Here is a 9497-nt window from a genome sequence, read left to right as displayed (position 1 = left end):
TACAGAAAGGACGCATTCATGGGAAAAAATGACATAAAAAAATAATTAATTAATTAAATGCTTAGAGCACCTGGTATTCCCAGGCGGTCTCCCATCCAAGTACTAACCAGGCCCGACCCTGCTTGGCTTACGAGATCAGACGAGAGCGGGCGTGCTCAGGGTGGCGTGGCCGTAAGCGAGTGCTGACTCGATTCGAGAGACACTTCAAGGCTAATGTGGCAACGCAATGACATCGGTAAATGGTTACAGAAAGGACGCATTCATGGGAAAATATGACATAAATAAATATTTAATTAATTAAATGCTTACAGCACCTGGTATTCCCAGGCGGTCTCCCATCCAAGTACTAACCAGGCCCGACCCTGCTTGGCTTCCGAGATCAGACGAGAGCGGGCGTGCTCAGGGTGGTGTGGCCGTAAGCGAGTGCTGACTTGCTTCGATAGACACTTCAAGACTTATGTGGCAACGCCATGACATCGGTGAACACTTACAGAAATATCGCATTCATGGGAAAAAATGACATAAAAAAATAATTAATTAATTCAATGCTTACAGCACCTGGTATTCCCAGGCTGTCTCCCATCCAAGTACTAACCAGGCCCGACCCTGCTTGGCTTACGAGATCAGACGAGAACGGGCGTGCTCAGGGTGGTGTGGCCGTAAGCGAGTGCTGACTCGATTCGAGAGACACTTCAAGGCTAATGTGGCAACGCAATGACATCGGTAAATGGTTACAGAAAGGACGCATTCATGGGAAAAAATGACATAAAAAAAATTATTAATTAATTAAATGCTTACAGCACCTGGTATTCCCAGGCGGTCTCCCATCCAAGTACTAACCAGGCCCGACCCTGCTTGGCTTCCGAGATCAGACGAGAGCGGGCGTGCTCAGGGTGGTGTGGCCGTAAGCGAGTGCAGACTTGATTCGAGAGACACTTCAAAACTAATGTGGCAACGCCATGCCATGGGAGAACGCTTACAGAAAGGACGCATTCATGGGAAAAAATGACATAAAAAAATTATTAATTAATTAAATGCTTAGAGCACCTGGTATTCCCAGGCGGTCTCCCATCCAAGTACTAACCAGGCCCGACCCTGCTTGGCTTACGAGATCAGACGAGAGCGGGCGTGCTCAGGGTGGCGTGGCCGTAAGCGAGTGCTGACTTGATTCGAGAGACACTTCAAAACTAATGTGGCAACGCCATGCCATGGGAGAACGCTTACAGAAAGGACGCATTCATGGGAAAAATGACATAAATAATTAATTAATTTAATTCTTACAGCACCAGGTATTCCCAGGCGGTCTCCCATCCAAGTACTAACCAGGCCCGACCCTGCTTGGCTTCCGAGATCAGACGAGAGCGGGCGTGCTCAGGGTGGTGTGGCCGTAAACGAGTGCTGACTCGATTCGAGAGACACTTCAAGGCTAATGTGGCAACGCAATGACATCGGTAAATGGTTACAGAAAGGACGCATTCATGGGAAAAAATGACATAAAAAAAATAATTAATTAATTAAATGCTTACAGCACCTGGTATTCCCAGGCGGTCTCCCATCCAAGTACTAACCAGGCCCGACCCTGCTTGGCTTCCGAGATCAGACGAGAGCGGGCGTGCTCAGGGTGGTGTGGCCGTAAGCGAGTGCTGACTCGATTCGAGAGACACTTCAAGGCTAATGTGGCAACGCAATGACATCGGTAAATGGTTACAGAAAGGACGCATTCATGGGAAAATATGACATAAATAAATATTTAATTAATTAAATGCTTACAGCACCTGGTATTCCCAGGCGGTCTCCCATCCAAGTACTAACCAGGCCCGACCCTGCTTGGCTTCCGAGATCAGACGAGAGCGGGCGTGCTCAGGGTGGCGTGGCCGTAAGCGAGTGCTGACTTGATTCGAGAGACACTTCAAAACTAATGTGGCAACGCCATGCCATGGGAGAACGCTTACAGAAAGGACGCATTCATGGGAAAAATGACATAAATAATTAATTAATTTAATTCTTACAGCACCAGGTATTCCCAGGCGGTCTCCCATCCAAGTACTAACCAGGCCCGACCCTGCTTGGCTTCCGAGATCAGACGAGAACGGGCGTGCTCAGGGTGGTGTGGCCGTAAGCGAGTGCTGACTCGATTCGAGAGACACTTCAAGGCTAATGTGGCAACGCAATGACATCGGTAAATGGTTACAGAAAGGACGCATTCATGGGAAAAAATGACATAAAAAAATTATTAATTAATTAAATGCTTACAGCACCTGGTATTCCCAGGCGGTCTCCCATCCAAGTACTAACCAGGCCCGACCCTGCTTGGCTTCCGAGATCAGACGAGAGCGGGCGTGCTCAGGGTGGTGTGGCCGTAAGCGAGTGCAGACTTGATTCGAGAGACACTTCAAAACTAATGTGGCAACGCCATGCCATGGGAGAACGCTTACAGAAAGGACGCATTCATGGGAAAAAATGACATAAAAAAATAATTAATTAATTAAATGCTTAGAGCACCTGGTATTCCCAGGCGGTCTCCCATCCAAGTACTAACCAGGCCCGACCCTGCTTGGCTTCCGAGATCAGACGAGAGCGGGCGTGCTCAGGGTGGTGTGGCCGTAAACGAGTGCTGACTCGATTCGAGAGACACTTCAAGGCTAATGTGGCAACGCAATGACATCGGTAAATGGTTACAGAAAGGACGCATTCATGGGAAAATATGACATAAATAAATATTTAATTAATTAAATGCTTACAGCACCTGGTATTCCCAGGCGGTCTCCCATCCAAGTACTAACCAGGCCCGACCCTGCTTGGCTTCCGAGATCAGACGAGAGCGGGCGTGCTCAGGGTGGTGTGGCCGTAAGCGAGTGCTGACTCGATTCGAGAGACACTTCAAGGCTAATGTGGCAACGCAATGACATCGGAAATGGTTACAGAAAGGACGCATTCATGGGAAAATATGACATAAATAAATATTTAATTAATTAAATGCTTACAGCACCTGGTATTCCCAGGCGGTCTCCCATCCAAGTACTAACCAGGCCCGACCCTGCTTGGCTTCCGACATCAGACGAGAGCGGGCGTGCTCAGGGTGGTGTGGCCGTAAGCGAGTGCTGACTCGCTTCGATAGACACTTCAAGACTTATGTGGCAACGCCATGACATCAGTGAACGCTTACAGAAAGATCGCATTCATGGGAAAAAATGACATAAAAAAATAATTAATTAATTAAATGCTTAGAGCACCTGGTATTCCCAGGCGGTCTCCCATCCAAGTACTAACCAGGACCGACCCTGCTTGGCTTACGAGATCAGACGAGAGCGGGCGTGCTCAGGGTGGCGTGGCCGTAAGCGAGTGCTGACTTGATTCGAGAGACACTTCAAAACTAATGTGGCAACGCCATGCCATGGGAGAACGCTTACAGAAAGGACGCATTCATGGGAAAAATGACATAAATAATTAATTAATTTAATTCTTACAGCACCAGGTATTCCCAGGCGGTCTCCCATCCAAGTACTAACCAGGCCCGGCCCTGCTTGGCTTCCGAGATCAGACGAGAGCGGGCGTGCTCAGGGTGGTGTGGCCGTAAGCGAGTGCAGACTTGATTCGAGAGACACTTCAAAACTAATGTGGCAACGCCATGCCATGGGAGAACGCTTACAGAAAGGACGCATTCATGGGAAAAAATGACATAAAAAAATAATTAATTAATTAAATGCTTAGAGCACCTGGTATTCCCAGGCGGTCTCCCATCCAAGTACTAACCAGGCCCGACCCTGCTTGGCTTACGAGATCAGACGAGAGCGGGCGTGCTCAGGGTGGCGTGGCCGTAAGCGAGTGCTGACTCGATTCGAGAGACACTTCAAGGCTAATGTGGCAACGCAATGACATCGGTAAATGGTTACAGAAAGGACGCATTCATGGGAAAATATGACATAAATAAATATTTAATTAATTAAATGCTTACAGCACCTGGTATTCCCAGGCGGTCTCCCATCCAAGTACTAACCAGGCCCGACCCTGCTTGGCTTCCGAGATCAGACGAGAGCGGGCGTGCTCAGGGTGGTGTGGCCGTAAGCGAGTGCTGACTCGCTTCGATAGACACTTCAAGACTTATGTGGCAACGCCATGACATCGGTGAACACTTACAGAAATATCGCATTCATGGGAAAAAATGACATAAAAAAATAATTAATTAATTCAATGCTTACAGCACCTGGTATTCCCAGGCTGTCTACCATCCAAGTACTAACCAGGCCCGACCCTGCTTGGCTTACGAGATCAGACGAGAACGGGCGTGCTCAGGGTGGTGTGGCCGTAAGCGAGTGCTGACTCGATTCGAGAGACACTTCAAGGCTAATGTGGCAACGCAATGACATCGGTAAATGGTTACAGAAAGGACGCATTCATGGGAAAAAATGACATAAAAAAAATTATTAATTAATTAAATGCTTACAGCACCTGGTATTCCCAGGCGGTCTCCCATCCAAGTACTAACCAGGCCCGACCCTGCTTGGCTTCCGAGATCAGACGAGAGCGGGCGTGCTCAGGGTGGTGTGGCCGTAAGCGAGTGCAGACTTGATTCGAGAGACACTTCAAAACTAATGTGGCAACGCCATGCCATGGGAGAACGCTTACAGAAAGGACGCATTCATGGGAAAAAATGACATAAAAAAATTATTAATTAATTAAATGCTTAGAGCACCTGGTATTCCCAGGCGGTCTCCCATCCAAGTACTAACCAGGCCCGACCCTGCTTGGCTTACGAGATCAGACGAGAGCGGGCGTGCTCAGGGTGGCGTGGCCGTAAGCGAGTGCTGACTTGATTCGAGAGACACTTCAAAACTAATGTGGCAACGCCATGCCATGGGAGAACGCTTACAGAAAGGACGCATTCATGGGAAAAATGACATAAATAATTAATTAATTTAATTCTTACAGCACCAGGTATTCCCAGGCGGTCTCCTATCCAAGTACTAACCAGGCCCGACCCTGCTTGGCTTCCGAGATCAGACGAGAGCGGGCGTGCTCAGGGTGGTGTGGCCGTAAACGAGTGCTGACTCGATTCGAGAGACACTTCAAGGCTAATGTGGCAACGCAATGACATCGGTAAATGGTTACAGAAAGGACGCATTCATGGGAAAAAATGACATAAAAAAAATAATTAATTAATTAAATGCTTACAGCACCTGGTATTCCCAGGCGGTCTCCCATCCAAGTACTAACCAGGCCCGACCCTGCTTGGCTTCCGAGATCAGACGAGAGCGGGCGTGCTCAGGGTGGTGTGGCCGTAAGCGAGTGCTGACTCGATTCGAGAGACACTTCAAGGCTAATGTGGCAACGCAATGACATCGGTAAATGGTTACAGAAAGGACGCATTCATGGGAAAATATGACATAAATAAATATTTAATTAATTAAATGCTTACAGCACCTGGTATTCCCAGGCGGTCTCCCATCCAAGTACTAACCAGGCCCGACCCTGCTTGGCTTCCGAGATCAGACGAGAGCGGGCGTGCTCAGGGTGGCGTGGCCGTAAGCGAGTGCTGACTTGATTCGAGAGACACTTCAAAACTAATGTGGCAACGCCATGCCATGGGAGAACGCTTACAGAAAGGACGCATTCATGGGAAAAATGACATAAATAATTAATTAATTTAATTCTTACAGCACCAGGTATTCCCAGGCGGTCTCCCATCCAAGTACTAACCAGGCCCGACCCTGCTTGGCTTCCGAGATCAGACGAGAACGGGCGTGCTCAGGGTGGTGTGGCCGTAAGCGAGTGCTGACTCGATTCGAGAGACACTTCAAGGCTAATGTGGCAACGCAATGACATCGGTAAATGGTTACAGAAAGGACGCATTCATGGGAAAAAATGACATAAAAAAATTATTAATTAATTAAATGCTTACAGCACCTGGTATTCCCAGGCGGTCTCCCATCCAAGTACTAACCAGGCCCGACCCTGCTTGGCTTCCGAGATCAGACGAGAGCGGGCGTGCTCAGGGTGGTGTGGCCGTAAGCGAGTGCAGACTTGATTCGAGAGACACTTCAAAACTAATGTGGCAACGCCATGCCATGGGAGAACGCTTACAGAAAGGACGCATTCATGGGAAAAAATGACATAAAAAAATAATTAATTAATTAAATGCTTAGAGCACCTGGTATTCCCAGGCGGTCTCCCATCCAAGTACTAACCAGGCCCGACCCTGCTTGGCTTCCGAGATCAGACGAGAGCGGGCGTGCTCAGGGTGGCGTGGCCGTAAACGAGTGCTGACTTGATTCGAGAGACACTTCAAAACTAATGTGGCAACGCCATGCCATGGGAGAACGCTTACAGAAAGGACGCATTCATGGGAAAAATGACATAAATAATTAATTAATTTAATTCTTACAGCACCAGGTATTCCCAGGCGGTCTCCCATCCAAGTACTAACCAGGCCCGACCCTGCTTGGCTTCCGAGATCAGACGAGAGCGGGCGTGCTCAGGGTGGTGTGGCCGTAAACGAGTGCTGACTCGATTCGAGAGACACTTCAAGGCTAATGTGGCAACGCAATGACATCGGTAAATGGTTACAGAAAGGACGCATTCATGGGAAAAAATGACATAAAAAAAATAATTAATTAATTAAATGCTTACAGCACCTGGTATTCCCAGGCGGTCTCCCATCCAAGTACTAACCAGGCCCGACCCTGCTTGGCTTCCGAGATCAGACGAGAGCGGGCGTGCTCAGGGTGGTGTGGCCGTAAGCGAGTGCTGACTCGATTCGAGAGACACTTCAAGGCTAATGTGGCAACGCAATGACATCGGTAAATGGTTACAGAAAGGACGCATTCATGGGAAAATATGACATAAATAAATATTTAATTAATTAAATGCTTACAGCACCTGGTATTCCCAGGCGGTCTCCCATCCAAGTACTAACCAGGCCCGACCCTGCTTGGCTTCCGAGATCAGACGAGAGCGGGCGTGCTCAGGGTGGCGTGGCCGTAAGCGAGTGCTGACTTGATTCGAGAGACACTTCAAAACTAATGTGGCAACGCCATGCCATGGGAGAACGCTTACAGAAAGGACGCATTCATGGGAAAAATGACATAAATAATTAATTAATTTAATTCTTACAGCACCAGGTATTCCCAGGCGGTCTCCCATCCAAGTACTAACCAGGCCCGACCCTGCTTGGCTTCCGAGATCAGACGAGAGCGGGCGTGCTCAGGGTGGTGTGGCCGTAAACGAGTGCTGACTCGATTCGAGAGATACTTCAAGGCTAATGTGGCAACGCAATGACATCGGTAAATGGTTACAGAAAGGACGCATTCATGGGAAAAAATGACATAAAAAAAATAATTAATCAATTAAATTATTACAGCATCTGGTATTCCCAGGCGGTCTCCCATCCAAGTACTAACCAGGCCCGACCCTGCTTGGCTTCCGAGATCAGACGAGAGCGGGCGTGCTCAGGGTGGTGTGGCCGTAAACGAGTGCTGACCCGATTCGAGAGACACTTCAAGGCTAATGTGGCAACGCAATGACATCGGTAAATGGTTACAGAAAGGACGCATTCATGGGAAAAAATGACATAAAAAAAATAATTAATTAATTAAATGCTTACAGCACCTGGTATTCCCAGGCGGTCTCCCATCCAAGTACTAACCAGGCCCGACCCTGCTTGGCTTCCGAGATCAGACGAGAGCGGGCGTGCTCAGGGTGGCGTGGCCGTAAGCGAGTGCTGACTCGATTCGAGAGACACTTCAAGGCTAATGTGGCAACGCAATGACATCGGTAAATGGTTACAGAAAGGACGCATTCATGGGAAAATATGACATAAATAAATATTTAATTAATTAAATGCTTACAGCACCTGGTATTCCCAGGCGGTCTCCCATCCAAGTACTAACCAGGCCCGACCCTGCTTGGCTTCCGAGATCAGACGAGAGCGGGCGTGCTCAGGGTGGTGTGGCCGTAAGCGAGTGCTGACTCGCTTCGATAGACACTTCAAGACTTATGTGGCAACGCCATGACATCGGTGAACACTTACAGAAAGATCGCATTCATGGGAAAAAATGACATAAAAAAATAATTAATTAATTAAATGCTTACAGCACCTGGTATTCCCAGGCGGTCTCCCATCCAAGTACTAACCAGGCCCGACCCTGCTTGGCTTACGAGATCAGACGAGAACGGGCGTGCTCAGGGTGGTGTGGCCGTAAGCGAGTGCTGACTCGATTCGAGAGACACTTCAAGGCTAATGTGGCAACGCAATGACATCGGTAAATGGTTACAGAAAGGACGCATTCATGGGAAAAAATGACATAAAAAAAATAATTAATTAATTAAATGCTTACAGCACCTGGTATTCCCAGGCGGTCTCCCATCCAAGTACTAACCAGGCCCGACCCTGCTTGGCTTCCGAGATCAGACGAGAGCGGGCGTGCTCAGGGTGGTGTGGCCGTAAGCGAGTGCTGACTCGCTTCGATAGACACTTCAAGACTTATGTGGCAACGCCATGACATCAGTGAACGCTTACAGAAAGGTCGCATTCATGGGAAAAAATGACATAAAAAAATATTTAATTAATTAAATGCTTACAGCACCTGGTATTCCCAGGCGGTCTCCCATCCAAGTACTAACCAGGCCCGACCCTGCTTGGCTTCCGAGATCAGACGAGAGCGGGCGTGCTCAGGGTGGTGTGGCCGTAAGCGAGTGCTGACTCGATTCGAGAGACACTTCAAGGCTAATGTGGCAATGCAATGACATCGGTAAATGGTTACAGAAAGGACGCATTCATGGGAAAAAATGACATAAAAAAATTATTAATTAATTAAATGCTTACAGCACCTGGTATTCCCAGGCGGTCTCCCATCCAAGTACTAACCAGGCCCGACCCTGCTTGGCTTCCGAGATCAGACGAGAGCGGGCGTGCTCAGGGTGGTGTGGCCGTAAGCGAGTGCTGACTCGCTTCGATAGACACTTCAAGACTTATGTGGCAACGCCATGACATCAGTGAACGCTTACAGAAAGGTCGCATTCATGGGAAAAAATGACATAAAAAATAATTAATTAATTAAATGCTTACAGCACCTGGTATTCCCAGGCGGTCTCCCATCCAAGTACTAACCAGGCCCGACCCTGCTTGGCTTCCGAGATCAGACGAGAACGGGCGTGCTCAGGGTGGTGTGGCCGTAAGCGAGTGCTGACTCGATTCGAAAGACACTTCAAAACTAATGTGGCAACGCCATGCCATGGGAGAACGCTTACAGAAAGGACGCATTCATGGGAAAAAATGACATAAAAAAATAATTAATTAATTAAATGCTTAGAGCACCTGGTATTCCCAGGCGGTCTCCCATCCAAGTACTAACCAGGCCCGACCCTGCTTGGCTTCCGAGATCAGACGAGAACGGGCGTGCTCAGGGTGGTGTGGCCGTAAGCGAGTGCTGACTCGATTCGAGAGACACTTCAAGGCTAATGTGGCAACGCAATGACATCGGTAAATGGTTACAGAAAGG

The 9497-nt window shown here is 48.4% G+C and overlaps 28 non-coding genes and 11 pseudogenes across 28 annotated transcripts; all 39 read right to left on the bottom strand.

The window, feature by feature from the left end:
• Positions 1–58: 58 nt before the first annotated feature.
• Positions 59–177, bottom strand: LOC135726454 (5S ribosomal RNA; annotated as a pseudogene).
• Positions 178–302: 125 nt separating this feature from the next.
• LOC135725019 (5S ribosomal RNA) lies at positions 303–421 on the bottom strand. Its single transcript, XR_010524673.1, has one exon. It is a non-coding gene; the product is annotated as a 5S ribosomal RNA (ribosomal RNA).
• A 125-nt stretch (positions 422–546) lies between these two features.
• On the bottom strand, positions 547–665 carry LOC135726092 (5S ribosomal RNA; annotated as a pseudogene).
• A 126-nt stretch (positions 666–791) lies between these two features.
• On the bottom strand, positions 792–910 carry LOC135725008 (5S ribosomal RNA). Its single transcript, XR_010524662.1, has one exon. It is a non-coding gene; the product is annotated as a 5S ribosomal RNA (ribosomal RNA).
• A 125-nt stretch (positions 911–1035) lies between these two features.
• LOC135726453 (5S ribosomal RNA) lies at positions 1036–1154 on the bottom strand (annotated as a pseudogene).
• A 120-nt stretch (positions 1155–1274) lies between these two features.
• On the bottom strand, positions 1275–1393 carry LOC135724593 (5S ribosomal RNA). Its single transcript, XR_010524255.1, has one exon. It is a non-coding gene; the product is annotated as a 5S ribosomal RNA (ribosomal RNA).
• A 126-nt stretch (positions 1394–1519) lies between these two features.
• LOC135724996 (5S ribosomal RNA) lies at positions 1520–1638 on the bottom strand. Its single transcript, XR_010524651.1, has one exon. It is a non-coding gene; the product is annotated as a 5S ribosomal RNA (ribosomal RNA).
• Positions 1639–1763: 125 nt separating this feature from the next.
• On the bottom strand, positions 1764–1882 carry LOC135723677 (5S ribosomal RNA). Its single transcript, XR_010523368.1, has one exon. It is a non-coding gene; the product is annotated as a 5S ribosomal RNA (ribosomal RNA).
• Positions 1883–2002: 120 nt separating this feature from the next.
• On the bottom strand, positions 2003–2121 carry LOC135723776 (5S ribosomal RNA). Its single transcript, XR_010523462.1, has one exon. It is a non-coding gene; the product is annotated as a 5S ribosomal RNA (ribosomal RNA).
• A 125-nt stretch (positions 2122–2246) lies between these two features.
• On the bottom strand, positions 2247–2365 carry LOC135724984 (5S ribosomal RNA). Its single transcript, XR_010524639.1, has one exon. It is a non-coding gene; the product is annotated as a 5S ribosomal RNA (ribosomal RNA).
• Positions 2366–2490: 125 nt separating this feature from the next.
• LOC135725785 (5S ribosomal RNA) lies at positions 2491–2609 on the bottom strand (annotated as a pseudogene).
• A 125-nt stretch (positions 2610–2734) lies between these two features.
• On the bottom strand, positions 2735–2853 carry LOC135724972 (5S ribosomal RNA). Its single transcript, XR_010524628.1, has one exon. It is a non-coding gene; the product is annotated as a 5S ribosomal RNA (ribosomal RNA).
• A 124-nt stretch (positions 2854–2977) lies between these two features.
• LOC135725099 (5S ribosomal RNA) lies at positions 2978–3096 on the bottom strand. The gene has a single exon (XR_010524749.1). It is a non-coding gene; the product is annotated as a 5S ribosomal RNA (ribosomal RNA).
• Positions 3097–3221: 125 nt separating this feature from the next.
• LOC135726851 (5S ribosomal RNA) lies at positions 3222–3340 on the bottom strand (annotated as a pseudogene).
• Positions 3341–3460: 120 nt separating this feature from the next.
• Positions 3461–3579, bottom strand: LOC135724371 (5S ribosomal RNA). Its single transcript, XR_010524039.1, has one exon. It is a non-coding gene; the product is annotated as a 5S ribosomal RNA (ribosomal RNA).
• A 125-nt stretch (positions 3580–3704) lies between these two features.
• LOC135726452 (5S ribosomal RNA) lies at positions 3705–3823 on the bottom strand (annotated as a pseudogene).
• Positions 3824–3948: 125 nt separating this feature from the next.
• Positions 3949–4067, bottom strand: LOC135724961 (5S ribosomal RNA). The gene has a single exon (XR_010524616.1). It is a non-coding gene; the product is annotated as a 5S ribosomal RNA (ribosomal RNA).
• A 125-nt stretch (positions 4068–4192) lies between these two features.
• On the bottom strand, positions 4193–4311 carry LOC135726734 (5S ribosomal RNA; annotated as a pseudogene).
• Positions 4312–4437: 126 nt separating this feature from the next.
• LOC135724950 (5S ribosomal RNA) lies at positions 4438–4556 on the bottom strand. Its single transcript, XR_010524604.1, has one exon. It is a non-coding gene; the product is annotated as a 5S ribosomal RNA (ribosomal RNA).
• A 125-nt stretch (positions 4557–4681) lies between these two features.
• Positions 4682–4800, bottom strand: LOC135726451 (5S ribosomal RNA; annotated as a pseudogene).
• Positions 4801–4920: 120 nt separating this feature from the next.
• Positions 4921–5039, bottom strand: LOC135725968 (5S ribosomal RNA; annotated as a pseudogene).
• A 126-nt stretch (positions 5040–5165) lies between these two features.
• LOC135724939 (5S ribosomal RNA) lies at positions 5166–5284 on the bottom strand. Its single transcript, XR_010524593.1, has one exon. It is a non-coding gene; the product is annotated as a 5S ribosomal RNA (ribosomal RNA).
• Positions 5285–5409: 125 nt separating this feature from the next.
• LOC135723676 (5S ribosomal RNA) lies at positions 5410–5528 on the bottom strand. Its single transcript, XR_010523367.1, has one exon. It is a non-coding gene; the product is annotated as a 5S ribosomal RNA (ribosomal RNA).
• A 120-nt stretch (positions 5529–5648) lies between these two features.
• LOC135723775 (5S ribosomal RNA) lies at positions 5649–5767 on the bottom strand. The gene has a single exon (XR_010523461.1). It is a non-coding gene; the product is annotated as a 5S ribosomal RNA (ribosomal RNA).
• A 125-nt stretch (positions 5768–5892) lies between these two features.
• LOC135724927 (5S ribosomal RNA) lies at positions 5893–6011 on the bottom strand. The gene has a single exon (XR_010524582.1). It is a non-coding gene; the product is annotated as a 5S ribosomal RNA (ribosomal RNA).
• A 125-nt stretch (positions 6012–6136) lies between these two features.
• Positions 6137–6255, bottom strand: LOC135726037 (5S ribosomal RNA; annotated as a pseudogene).
• A 120-nt stretch (positions 6256–6375) lies between these two features.
• Positions 6376–6494, bottom strand: LOC135724592 (5S ribosomal RNA). The gene has a single exon (XR_010524254.1). It is a non-coding gene; the product is annotated as a 5S ribosomal RNA (ribosomal RNA).
• Positions 6495–6620: 126 nt separating this feature from the next.
• Positions 6621–6739, bottom strand: LOC135724915 (5S ribosomal RNA). The gene has a single exon (XR_010524570.1). It is a non-coding gene; the product is annotated as a 5S ribosomal RNA (ribosomal RNA).
• A 125-nt stretch (positions 6740–6864) lies between these two features.
• LOC135723673 (5S ribosomal RNA) lies at positions 6865–6983 on the bottom strand. Its single transcript, XR_010523365.1, has one exon. It is a non-coding gene; the product is annotated as a 5S ribosomal RNA (ribosomal RNA).
• Positions 6984–7103: 120 nt separating this feature from the next.
• On the bottom strand, positions 7104–7222 carry LOC135724591 (5S ribosomal RNA). Its single transcript, XR_010524253.1, has one exon. It is a non-coding gene; the product is annotated as a 5S ribosomal RNA (ribosomal RNA).
• A 126-nt stretch (positions 7223–7348) lies between these two features.
• On the bottom strand, positions 7349–7467 carry LOC135726193 (5S ribosomal RNA; annotated as a pseudogene).
• A 126-nt stretch (positions 7468–7593) lies between these two features.
• On the bottom strand, positions 7594–7712 carry LOC135723672 (5S ribosomal RNA). The gene has a single exon (XR_010523364.1). It is a non-coding gene; the product is annotated as a 5S ribosomal RNA (ribosomal RNA).
• A 125-nt stretch (positions 7713–7837) lies between these two features.
• LOC135724904 (5S ribosomal RNA) lies at positions 7838–7956 on the bottom strand. The gene has a single exon (XR_010524559.1). It is a non-coding gene; the product is annotated as a 5S ribosomal RNA (ribosomal RNA).
• Positions 7957–8081: 125 nt separating this feature from the next.
• On the bottom strand, positions 8082–8200 carry LOC135724032 (5S ribosomal RNA). Its single transcript, XR_010523707.1, has one exon. It is a non-coding gene; the product is annotated as a 5S ribosomal RNA (ribosomal RNA).
• A 126-nt stretch (positions 8201–8326) lies between these two features.
• On the bottom strand, positions 8327–8445 carry LOC135724893 (5S ribosomal RNA). Its single transcript, XR_010524548.1, has one exon. It is a non-coding gene; the product is annotated as a 5S ribosomal RNA (ribosomal RNA).
• Positions 8446–8570: 125 nt separating this feature from the next.
• On the bottom strand, positions 8571–8689 carry LOC135724882 (5S ribosomal RNA). The gene has a single exon (XR_010524537.1). It is a non-coding gene; the product is annotated as a 5S ribosomal RNA (ribosomal RNA).
• A 125-nt stretch (positions 8690–8814) lies between these two features.
• On the bottom strand, positions 8815–8933 carry LOC135724869 (5S ribosomal RNA). The gene has a single exon (XR_010524525.1). It is a non-coding gene; the product is annotated as a 5S ribosomal RNA (ribosomal RNA).
• Positions 8934–9057: 124 nt separating this feature from the next.
• Positions 9058–9176, bottom strand: LOC135724524 (5S ribosomal RNA). The gene has a single exon (XR_010524188.1). It is a non-coding gene; the product is annotated as a 5S ribosomal RNA (ribosomal RNA).
• A 125-nt stretch (positions 9177–9301) lies between these two features.
• Positions 9302–9420, bottom strand: LOC135725058 (5S ribosomal RNA). The gene has a single exon (XR_010524711.1). It is a non-coding gene; the product is annotated as a 5S ribosomal RNA (ribosomal RNA).
• Positions 9421–9497: the final 77 nt, after the last annotated feature.

The sequence above is a fragment of the Paramisgurnus dabryanus genome, chromosome 9 (genome assembly GCF_030506205.2).
Source record: "Paramisgurnus dabryanus chromosome 9, PD_genome_1.1, whole genome shotgun sequence".
Classification (NCBI taxonomy): domain Eukaryota; kingdom Metazoa; phylum Chordata; class Actinopteri; order Cypriniformes; family Cobitidae; genus Paramisgurnus; species Paramisgurnus dabryanus.
This window is presented reverse-complemented; position numbering and strand designations above follow the sequence as displayed.